We start from the raw sequence: 12,002 nt of genomic DNA, 5'->3' as shown, positions 1-12,002 counted from the left end.
ACCTTGGTGCTACATCTGTAGACAAAAAGGCTATAGAGCAGGTGACAGCACCTGTCCTAAAAAGAGCACCAAACCTGCTACTACCACTACCACTTCTGCCCCTGGTGCCCATAGCAATAGCATAGATAGTAGTCAGTCCTAGGGTGCAGCTGGGTTCACCTTGGGAACTGCAGTGGGCTCTGGGGTAGTCCAGTGAGGCAGCGTTGGTCTCTGAGGGTGTTATTGATCTTGCCACCCTAGCTGCTTGTCCCCTTAATATGGGTAAGTACAGGCAGCACCCTCTTATCAATGGTGTTGAGACTGAGGTCTACAGGGACACAGGTGCCAGTTTCACAATAGTGACTGAAAAAATGGTGTCCCCTGATCAACACCTACATGGTCACACATACCACATACTGTCGCTCACAACAACACTCAAAGCCACCTCATGGCTGTTGTTGACCTTAGCTGGGGGGTGGGGAGGTTACTGGCCCAAAGAAAGTTGTAGTAGCCTCTGACGTGCCTGTAGAGTGTTTACTGGGCAATTGTAGGAAGCTGGCCTGGTGTATGGTGGGTACCTAAGGTACTTACACCTTATACCAGGTCCAGGTAACGCCTCTTAGTGAAGTGTAGACCGTGTCTAGAAGCCAGGCTCTCTAGAGGTAGCTGTGAGATGAGCAGCCAAGGCTTATCTAGGAGACATGCACAGCTAATGCAATACCACTGTAGTCACACAGTACTTACACACATGAAGGAAAACACTCAGTTGTACAAAACTAAAGGTAGTCTACTATGGTAACACAAATGCAAAAATACTTTGTAGGCAATACCCCAACTGGAGGTAAGTCAAGCACACTAATATATGTACGATAGTAGTAACAATATTGAGTGAACCAGTTTAAATGAAAATTCACAGGTACGTTTTGAAGAAAAAAGTCTAAAAGGCTGAGTTCAGTGCTTGAGGACCCTGTCACTAGGTACCGGAAAAAAGAATGGAAGCAACTGCTGAGCATGATGGGATACTGGTGGTCTCTGCAGCCTTAAAGGCACAATCAATGTTTTCCACTCACATAATAGCAGCCTATGGGGCTACACTGCCTTTTTATTCTTCATCTCTTACTTTGTCAGACGAGGGTTTGGGAAGGAGAGTTGAGGTCTGTATAAACATTTACCTCAAATTATATATTTTTAATGGTGTTTTTAACCCCTTTCAAAGTACAATCTGAAGAATTACACCACTGCAGCCTGTATGCCTAGGCTGAATATTATGTTCTTTCTTAAGTGACTCTACAGGCTTTCCTGACGCAAGGCTGACGTCTACGCCTAAGAAGAGACTATATAAAGTAGTGCTCCAGGATACCGCATGTGGGCGGAACTATTCAAATGCTTATGATAATCAACGGAAATTCCATGCGAGAGAACATCAGTTAAATGTTGTCCATTTTATCTTACAATTGTTCCATCAACAGCCCATCACCACAGTAGTCTGTAAAGGGTCCAGTACTTAGGATACAAGATTATCTCATGCAATACTATGGGCTGCAGAGTGATGTTTGAGCACCAAGTAACCCCTCTCTCTAACTCCTAAAAGGTATTGGGCCAGCATGAAAATTACATACCTTGCCGCTGGCAAAAACACAATCCTGTTAATCTACTTTTTCTTGGAGAACACAATCATCCCAGCAGCTGACATCAGTTTCGGTCCTTTCCAGAATCTCAAACAAAATATACCTCTTGACCTCACAAATCTCCAAGGCATGCCAAGCAAAAGCCCAAGTGCTTTGAGCCCAGCTGCCTTTGGTAATATAGTGAAGCAGTGCATGCATACTGAATACACATTTGAAAGCTGCAGAAAGTTATGCAGTGGATCATTGAGGTGAACCTGAACAAAACAACAGTGTGGACCATAAGCTTACTAATTAAACTATAAAGTTGTATGCACATTAGGAAAACATGAACAAATGTCAGACTGTTGTCCCGTCCTAATATGGTCTATCATGGAAATACAACTTGGCTACCACCATTTCTTAATGGAGATGATACATAATATGCTTTTGTACCTTAGGCCCTGAAGATATGACACATGCTCCATCCTCTCAACTCAGTTCAGACTGTAATATATTTAAACTCAAAAGCAGTGGAATAATTTGGACTGAACTGAAGAAGCCTTTGTAGGTGGGCAGTGGTCAAACATTGGGTGTCTGCAGAGCAGTCCATTCTTCGGCTTCTTTTTTCATAAAATGCCATGTGCGTCCTCCATTGCTGTCCATCGGCGGGCAATGTCCCACCCATCTTACTATTACTGACTGATCTTCCTGAATGACTCAGTGAACCATAGAGCTCAAAGGATGGCTATGGGCTAGCTGTTCAGTTATGAGTGAATCTACAGATCATGAGTTCAAATCTTGGCAAGGATGAAAATAAGTTACTTACCTGTAACTATAGTTCTTCAGTATTGGAATCTTTGATAGATTCACATGCTTGAATCATTCCCCATTGTCGAGATAGGAGTCACTGGTACCTTAGAAAAGACAATGGCCCTCATTCCTACTCTGGCGGGCGGCGGTCGCCGCCCGCCAGGCGGGAACCGCCATATGGCCGCTCCACGGTCGAAAGACCACTGGGGCCATTCCGACCTTCCCGCTGGGCCGGCGGGCGCTAACATTGTTAGCGGCCGCCAGCCCAGCGGGAAGGCGGCCTGCAACACTGAAGTCGGCTCCGAATGGAGCCGGCGGTGTTGCAGGTGTGCGACAGGTGCAGTTGCACCCGTCGCGCTTTTCACTGTCTGCTAAGCAGACAGTGAAAAGCATGCTGGGGCCCTGTTAGGGGGCCCCTGCACTGCCCATGCCAGTGGCATGGGCAGTGCAAGGGCCCCCAGGACACCCGTACCCGCCATCCTCTTCCTGGCGGTGAAAACCGCCAGAAACAGGCTGGCGGGAAGGGGGTCGGAATCCCCATGGCGGCGCTGCTTGCAGCGCCGCCATGAAGGATTAGCCCAGCCGGGCGAAATCCGGCGGGAAACTGCCGGACCTGGTTTTCCGACCGCGGCTTTACTGCCGTGGTCGGAATGGGCTTTGAAGCACCGCCAGCCTGTTGGCGGTGCTTCAGTCATCCGCGACCCTGGCGGTCATAGACCGCCAGGGTCAGAATGACCCCCAATGTCTCCAAAGACATAATAGCTATATCATTAAAAACTACATTTTAGTAATCTATCCAAGTCCTTATACAAAAAGGACCAAACTTGAGCCTCAGCCAATCAGAGTGCCCCACCCTATAGAATCCTCCAGATTTTCTAAGTACTAGTGCGCATGTTAAAGGCTGAACAAAAGATATTGAAGGTGAGCTTCCCCCCGGGAGGCGGGTGGGTCGCATGTGAATCTATGAAAGATCCCAATACTGGAGAACTATAGTTACAGGTAAGTAACTTATTTTCTTACTCCAATACTGGAACTTTCATAGATTCACATGCTTAAATCAGGTTATAAAGCAGTATTCAGTGCACACTGGATTGATTCTACATCATTCACATTAATGAGAGATCACTGAGCTGTCCTTAATAACATGAAAGCATTACATTCTATACAGAGAGTATTATCTATCTGTACACATATTTATATACTATGAAAGGCATATGCAAATGAAACATATAACGATTAAACTATGCAATGTGCATAGCAGAAAAGAAGGATGGAGGGAGGCAAAGTGAGCTCACTGTTACTGGAACAGATGTCGCAGGACTGCCTGACCAACTGCCACATCTCCCTTAGGGATGGTATCCAGACAGTAGTGCTTCATAAACGTGTGAGTAATCTTCCAGGTGGCTGCTCTGCAAATGTCCTGCAGGGGTACACCTGCAAACAGTGCCATGGACGTTGAGATAGCTTTCGTAGTGTGTGCCTTTACCGAAGAATGTAAAGGCTTACCAGCTGCTTGGTGGCAAAAGTTTATAGCAGCTACTATCCACCTGGCTATACTCCGCTTGGAAAGGGCCTGTCCCTTCCTAAGGGCACTATACACGACAAACAGTTGAGTAGTCTTTCTAAAATGCTTGGTTCTTTCCAAGTCAAATTTGAGATTTCTTTTGATGTCCAATGAGTGCAGAGCTCTCTCCGCCGGAGATGTTGGGTTCGGAAAGAAAGATTTCAAAACCAACGGTTGGTTAATATGAAACTCTGATGGCACTTTCGGAACAAACTTGGGGTTCATACAAAGTATCACTCTATCTTGTTTAAATTGAAGGAAAGGCTCCTGAATGGTCAATGCCTGGATCTCACTGACCCTTCTAGAAGAAGTAAGGGCTAGCAAAAGAGCAAATTTCCACAATATGTGCTTTAAATCCGCTCTGTGTATCGGTTCAGATGCGTGTTTCATAAGCTGAGAGAGAACCGTGTTGAGTTGCCAAGACAGTGGAGAAGGCCTTACTGGTGGAAAAACTCGAGAGTCCTTTGAGAAATTGTTTGACCAATCTAGAAGACCACAGAGATGGTGATGTCGGCGAACGTCTGAAGCGCGATAGAGCTGCCAAGTGCACCCTGATGGACGCATGTGCCAAGCCCGTAGACGCCAGTTGGAAGAGCTAGGGCAATATTCGCTCCAGCGGTGATAGCAGCGGATCAATCTGCTCCTTCTGACACCACAAACAAAATCTCTTCCATTTTAAAGAGTACTATCTGTTGGTGCTATCTGTTCTGGCTTTTGCAAGAATATCTCGACATTCGGGGTGAATATTTAAATGGCCAAACTCATTGTGTTCAGGAGCCAGGCTGATAATTTGAGTGATCTGGCGTCCGAATGTAAAATCTGACCCTTGTTCCTTGTCAAGAGCTGTGGTGAAACTTTCAGTAGAATGTGGTCCGCCTCCGAGAGCAGGAGGAGTTCTGAGAACCAATGTTGGTTGGGCCAAAACAGAGCTACCAGGATGAGTCTGCAATGCTCTCGTTTGATCTTTCCAAGCACTCTTGATATCTGGGGAATGGGTGGAAAAGCGTAGGCAAATATTCCGCACCATACCATCGAAAACGCAATCTCCCATGAGCCCGGATGGTGAACCCAACTTGCATGAAAGCGGCATTTGGTGTTCTGCGGGGTTACAAAAAGATCCAGTTTGGGTTTCCCCCACCTCTGAAGACCTGGTCGAGCACCTCCTGGTTCAGTTCCCATTCGTGACAGGAGGACGTCAGTCTGCTGAGAGTGTCTGCTGTCTCATTCTGCCTTCCTGGTAGATGTTCAGCTCATAGACTGATGCCATTGCTTAGGCTCAATTCAAAATAGTCTGCGATTCCCGAGAAAGGAGAAGAGATTTCATTCCCCCTTGCTTGTTTAAATAATGCATTGCTGCTGTATTGTATGTTCTTATGAGAACAGCTGAGTGTTTTATTCTCGGGAGGAAAGCATGCAGGGCCAGGGAAATCGCTCTCAACTCCAGGAGACTGATGTGGTATTTTCAGAAGGAGTTGCTCCACTTTCCGCTGATCTGAAGGTCTTGAAGATACTATCCCCACCCCTCTAGGGAGGCATCCGTGGTGATGACTAACGGAGGGCGAGGAGGTAGGAAAGGAAGACCGACTGCGATGTTTAACTGGTCTTTCCACCAGTGGAGCACTTGAGTCATCCGAGGAGTTACTGTGATTAAATTGTTGAATGAGCCCTCTCTCTGTATCCACTGAAGAGCTAGTTCCTCCTGCAGGCGACGCATTCTCAGTCAACAGAAGGGGACTAACTGTATGCAGGAAGACATCATCCCCAGAGGCGATTTGTAGGTGCGCACAGAAAGAGACTTTTTTTCTTTGTACTCTGTTTGTTAGGCAAATGAGTCTCACTTGCCTCTCCATTGAAGGAAAAGCCCTGTCTCGGATGGTGTCGATTTTTGCCCCTAAAAAGGTCGTCACTCTTGTTGGCACTATGTTCGACTTGTTCCGATTCAGAGTGAGGCCTAGCTCGTCGAATAATGCTATGCAAGCCCTTCTTGCGTCGTGAGCTGCCTGAGACGACCGCGCTTTTATTAGCCAATCGTCTAAGTAGGGAAAAATGTTCAGTTTTTTCATTCTCAGGGACGCCTCTACAGGAGCTAGGCACTTTGTAAAAATTCTGGGGGCTGACTTGAGGCCAAATGGAAGAACCCTGAATTGGAAATGGCTGCGGGCTACTGTGAAACCCAGATATTTCCTGTGGGCAGGTGAAATCATAATATGAAAGTAAGCGTCCTGTAGATCCAGGAACATCATATAATCTCTGTGATTCATGCGGAGAAGAATATCTTGCAGTGTGACCATGCGAAAGGTTTGACGTTTGCGGTATTTGTTCAGGTCCCTGAGATCGAGAATGGGATGCCAAGATTCCCAGCTTTTGCGCACCAGAAAGAAACGGGAGTAAAAACTTCTGCCTTTTTCTGAAGAAGGAACCCTCTCTATCTCTCCCTTCCTGAGCATGGTCACGACCTCCAGCTGGAGTTGTTTTAGATGCTTCTGAAAGAAGGTATGAGGACGAGAAGGTGGGCATTGAATGAACTCTAAAGTATGGCCAAATCGAACAATCTTTAAAACCCACTGCTCCGATGTAATATGTTACCACTTCCAATAGAAGTGTGATATCCTTCCCCCATCTTCTGGATTTGTGGTAAGGTTGTAGCTGGAGTCTGGAACATGTCCTTGACATCTGACCGCCTCTTTGCTCTGACGCAGTCTACCTCTAGGAGGGGGTCTAGAATAGGATGCCTGTTAGACATTTCATCCTTGGCGTGGTCTCCCTTAACTTTTTGCCTCTGTTTCCCACGTTGTTGATGTGTGGTAGATTCTGTTTTTGCTGTTTTTGTTACTCTGGGCACTTTACCACTGCTAACCAGTGCTAAAGTGCAAGTGCTTCTATACAAAATGTGTATGTAATTGGTTCATCCATGAGTGGCCTATTTGATTTAGTAGTAAGTCCCTAGTACAGTGCACTAGAGGTGCTCAGGGCCTGTAAATCAAATGCTACTAGTAGGCCTGCAGCACTGGTTGTGCCATTAACATTAGTAGCTCTGTAAACATGGCTCAGACCTGCCACTGCAGTGTCTGTGTGTGCAGTTTTTAACTGTAAATTCGACTTGGCAAGTGTACCCACTTACCAGGCCTAAACCTTCCCTTTTCCTACATGTAGGACACCCCTAAGGTAGACCCTACGTAGCCCCAAGGGCAGGGTGCAGTGTATGGTTAAGGTAGAACATATAGTAATGTGTTTTTATATGTCCTGATAGTGAAATATTGCTAAATTCGTTTTTCACTGTTGCAAGGCCTGTCCCTCTCATACGTTAACATGGGGGCTACCTTTGAATATGATTAAAGTGTAGATTCGAGTTTGGGGTCTCTGAGTTCACAATTTAAAAATACATCTTTTAGTAAAGTTGATTTTAAGATTGAGTGTTTGAAAATGCCACCTTTAGAAAGTGGGCATTTTCTTGCTTAAACCATTTCTGTGACTCTGCCTGTTTGTGGATTCCCTATCTGGGTCAGTATGACAGTTGGTCTGGTTGCACCTCTAACTAGACAGTGACACAAAGGGAGCTGGGGTCTAGTCTGCATTTATTGATGAGCCATCTGTGCTAGGAGGAAGGGGAGGAGTGGCCACTCACACCTGAAAGGGCTGTGCCTGCCCTCACACAATGCAGTCTCCAACCCACTGGTGTGTGTCTGGGGCCTGGCCTGGGCAAGGCAGGATTTCACAATCAAGAGAGACTTTCCTTTGAAGTAAGCCTACTTCAAAGGGCAAAATGGGCATAAGAAGGGCACCCAAAACCACAGACTTTAGAGCACTTCTGGAAACTAAGAGGAACCTCTTCCTGGAGAAGAGCTGAAGAGCTGAGGAAGAAGAGCTGCCCTGCCTGTGACTGTGCTTTGTGGAGCTATCCTGCAGTTGCTGCTTCTGCCTGTGCTAGAGGATAAAGACTGGACTTTGTGTTGCCTTCCTTCTTGTGAAGAACTCTCCAAGGGCTTGATTTAGAGCTTTCCTCCTGTTGTTTGAAGTCTCAAGGATAGCAGAGACTTTTCTCTGCCAGCACCTGGAGCCTCTGCTGAGACTCCTACTCTGCCAAGTTGTGCCCATCCAGTTCCTGGGACCCTGAACCGAGAAGCTGGCAGCCCAAGAGTGAGAAATCCACGCACCGACTGCTGTGTGGGGAAAAGATTGACGCAACTCCGATCTGCGGCTGAAAAATCGTCGCTCCGCCGGCTTTGCGGCTGAAAATCGACACTCACCTGCAATGCAACGGGAAGATCGACGCCCACGGCTGGAGAAATGACACACAGCATTGCTGATGGAGGCTGGTGAGATCGTAACCCGCGCTGCGTGGTTTTCAGGTCATCGTGCCGCCGGATTTCTGACTCAAACACCGCTGGGTGTGTAAAAATGACACAAGGCCTTTCCCCTGACCCAAGAGTGCTGACCGGATCGATGCATCGCTCTCCTGTGGAGAGAAGAAACGACGCACGCTGACCCGACCAAAGGAGAAACAACGCAAAGTCTCGCTTGTGAGTGATATGCACACATCACAAGCCCTTTTTGACGCACGCTCGCCCGTGCAGGGTTATTTTTGAGGCGCCCAAGGTCCATTTTCACACTAACAGCGTTAGTGTTGTGCTTAAAATTACATGAAGACTCTTTTTGTATTTTCATTGCTAGCTTAACGTGTGTATTGTGAATTTTTGTCATTTTTGTCTTGTTTTGTGTAGATAAATATTCTCTATTTTTCTAAACCTTTATTGTGTCATTTTGTAGTGTTTCCATTGAATTACTGTATGTGTTAGTACAAATACTTTACACCTAGCACTCTGAAGTTAAGCCTACTGCTCGGGCCAAGGTACCAAGGAGGTGAGCGGGGGTTAGCTGAGGGTGATTCTCTTTAACCCTGACTAGAGTGAGGGTCCTTGCTTGGACAGGGGGTAACCTGTCTGCCAACCAAAGACCCAATTTCTAACAACGCCTGAGATGGTTGCCTTTGGGAGTATTGAGGTCAGAACTGCTGTGTAGTATAGGAGGGGTAACAAAAGCTCTGGTAACCCCCTCAATATGACGAAACTCCTCGACGTCTGGAGGAACAAAAGGGCATCTTCTTAAATTGAAGGGTTACTAAGGACCTTGCAGTGTCTCTATCTGTTTTGATGCCCTGTAGGGCCTCATTAACATGCTTGCCGAATACAGCCTCCCCATCAAACAGGAGGTCTAATACCTTATTCTGAACCTCTAGACGAAAGGAAGTTGCCCTAAGCCAGCCCTGACACTGCAGCACTGCCCCACCAGCTAGCTGCTGAAAAGCTGTGGCTGCTATATTCATGGCGCAGTCTATCACCTCAGCCGAGGTGCGCTCTCCCTGCAAGAGGATTTTCTTCACCTCCACCTTAGAGTCTTCCGAAAGGTGGTCTAGATACGGGGCAATATCAGCCCACAGCTGTCTGTCATACCTCCCCAGGATTGCCAATGAATTTGCTGCTCTTACTATCAGATCCAACATGGAAGAGAAACGCTTCCCAATGTTGTCCAGCCTTCTCCCTTCCTTGTCTGGAGGAGCTGAAATTGGCGTTGTTGAGTTTTTTGAACGCCTCTGCGCTGTCTGGGTTTTGATCGAGTCCGGCTTCGGGTGACTAACTAGACATGCTGGTGCGTCTTCTGGGGCCTTATATTTTTTGTCCAATCTAGGCAAGACTGCCGTCACGGTACCTGGATTTCTCATCACCCTGAGACCTTCTTCCCAGATGTAGCCTACTATGGGTATGGAGAGGACACTTTTCTGACAAGGCTCCTTGGAAGTCATATAAAAACAATCCATCTGCTTAGATGGCATGGGCAACACAAATCTCTTTGCTGCTCTCTCAAGCAGATTATGGAAACCCCCAATATCTCCTGGGGAAAAATCCACCAGAGTAGGCGATGGAGATGAGGGTGTCGGCAATATATAGTTGTCCCAATCCAAGTTTGCATCCTGCAACTCTCCTTTTTCTCTCTCTTCATCCGAACAGTCAGTACCCTGCATGAAAGACCTTTGTGGGGTACTTCTGGCCGATCTAGGAGATAACCTAGGCTGTGGCACTGGAGTGGCAGGCATCGAGGGAGGAGGCGTTTGAATGTCCGATTGTGCCACTGACGGAAACCTCTTTTTGTAATCTGATAACAAACTGTAAATCAGAAATAAGGAACTCGGGACACAGACCATATCTTCTTGTATATATGGCTGCTGTCGTTGAGGAGAATAATACTGCTGATAATACTCCTCTTCATCCTCTTGACACTTAACTTGGAGTTGGGAAGGGCTATGGGCTGCCCCAAATGGCCTATCATCATCAGAATCTTCCTCCAAAAGATGAGTTGGGATTAATGGTGTAACCTTACTTGGGGATGTAGCTCTTGGAGTTATATCTCCTCTCCCAGAAAAAGACTGTGTTTTTCTTCTCGTCGACAAGGTCGTCGTCGAAGTCATGTCCAACAGTCCTACTGCACCAGTCCCCGTCGACTGTGTCGCCGACGATAGCGTAGACATAGGAATCCTCGTCGTCGATGGTGTCATCGACAGAGCTGTCATCGGAATAATCGTCGACGACATTGTGATCTTCAACATCGACGGTCTAGATTTCGTTACCGACAACATGGATGTCGTCGACGAGCAGGAAGCCACCATCAAGAGACTGGTTACCGTAGATGTTGTTGCCGTCGATGCAGGCACTGTGTAAGTTCTCGTCAACTACGGTGTTGACAATGATGACTTAATTGACGGTGTAATCTTCAGGCGATGAAGAAGGCTTTCTGAACACCGTAAGAACCTTTGGAGGAGGCATAGAAGGCTCTAAGGAAGGTTTAGGCACATCCTTCGATGTTGAAGGCGATGCTTGGACTTAGAGAAGGATCTTCTCTCCTGAGGTGACGATGAGAGACTGTGGCCTTCACCAGACCCCTGTGAGGTCTTTTTGAAAGTCTTTGAGGGTTGTTCTGAACCCTTTTCAGAATGAGGTGATCTTTGCCTCTTTTGTGATCTCTCAGAAGACCATGAAGACTCCTCACTGTCAGAGTCTGAGACAGGGTTCTTTCTTGATTTAAGCTTCTGGAGCCATATTAACAATCTCCCCCTCTCTATCCTTTAAAGTCTTTGAGGAAAAGGTACGACATACCTAACAGTCAGTAGCGGAATGTTCAGAATAGAGGCAATATACACAATCTGTATGAGGATCTTCTGAATAGAGCCTTTTCTTCCCACAAGGGCTGCAGGGCTCTAAAAAGACTTTTTTTTTCTCCGTCAGACATTACGCTGGTATAACAGGCTCCAGAAAGTATGAGTGTAACTCAGAAACACTCAAAAAGCAAGTAGAAATTCAGATGTAGTGACTAAATCTTCTTCCACAAGAACAAACTGAGCAGAGCTTAGAGGAGACTCCCTAGCACGATGTGCGCTAGAAAATCTGAGGTGCTGGAGCTTCTCTCAGGAGGGTTCTAGAGGGTGGGGCACTCTGATTGGCTGAGGCTCAAGTTTGGTCCTTTTTGCATAAGGACTTGGATAGATTACTAAAATGTAGAGTTTTTAATGATATAGCTATTATGTCTTTGGGGACATTGTCTTTTCTAAGGTACCGGGGACTCCTATCTCAACGACGGGGAAAAATTCAAGCATGTGAATCTATGAAATTTCCAATACTGGAGTAAATTTCAGTCTCTCATCATGTATAATAGGTACAGTTCAACTGGGTAACATGGAGACATGTTATTGAAAGTGCTTAGAAAGGGAAGAGGAGTGCTGTGAAATGCTATCTAAAAACAGATAATTGTTTTTCCATTGAATTTTCAACATAACATTGATGATGCCATAAACGTAGGGAACGTATGTTCATACGTTTATGGTATCATCAATGTTATGTTGAAAATTCAATAGAATTCTATGAGAAGAGTTTAAAATGAGTTGCTTTGGAGCTCTAGTATTTTGACTCGTACATGTCTGTTTCATATAGGTGTGTTTTAATATTCCTAATCATACACTTTTATTTGTAAACCAACATACTATAACTAATAGT

At 46.1% G+C, this 12,002-nt stretch overlaps 1 protein-coding gene across 2 annotated transcripts in view; it reads left to right on the top strand.

Moving 5' to 3' along the window:
• Nucleotides 1-12,002, top strand: part of VPS45 (vacuolar protein sorting 45 homolog) — a 430,890-nt gene that overhangs the window by 11,879 nt on the left and 407,009 nt on the right. The gene's annotated exons all lie outside the window — the stretch shown is intronic.

Source organism: Pleurodeles waltl, chromosome 12, assembly GCF_031143425.1.
Source record: "Pleurodeles waltl isolate 20211129_DDA chromosome 12, aPleWal1.hap1.20221129, whole genome shotgun sequence".
Taxonomy (NCBI): Eukaryota; Metazoa; Chordata; class Amphibia; order Caudata; family Salamandridae; genus Pleurodeles; species Pleurodeles waltl.
This window is presented reverse-complemented; position numbering and strand designations above follow the sequence as displayed.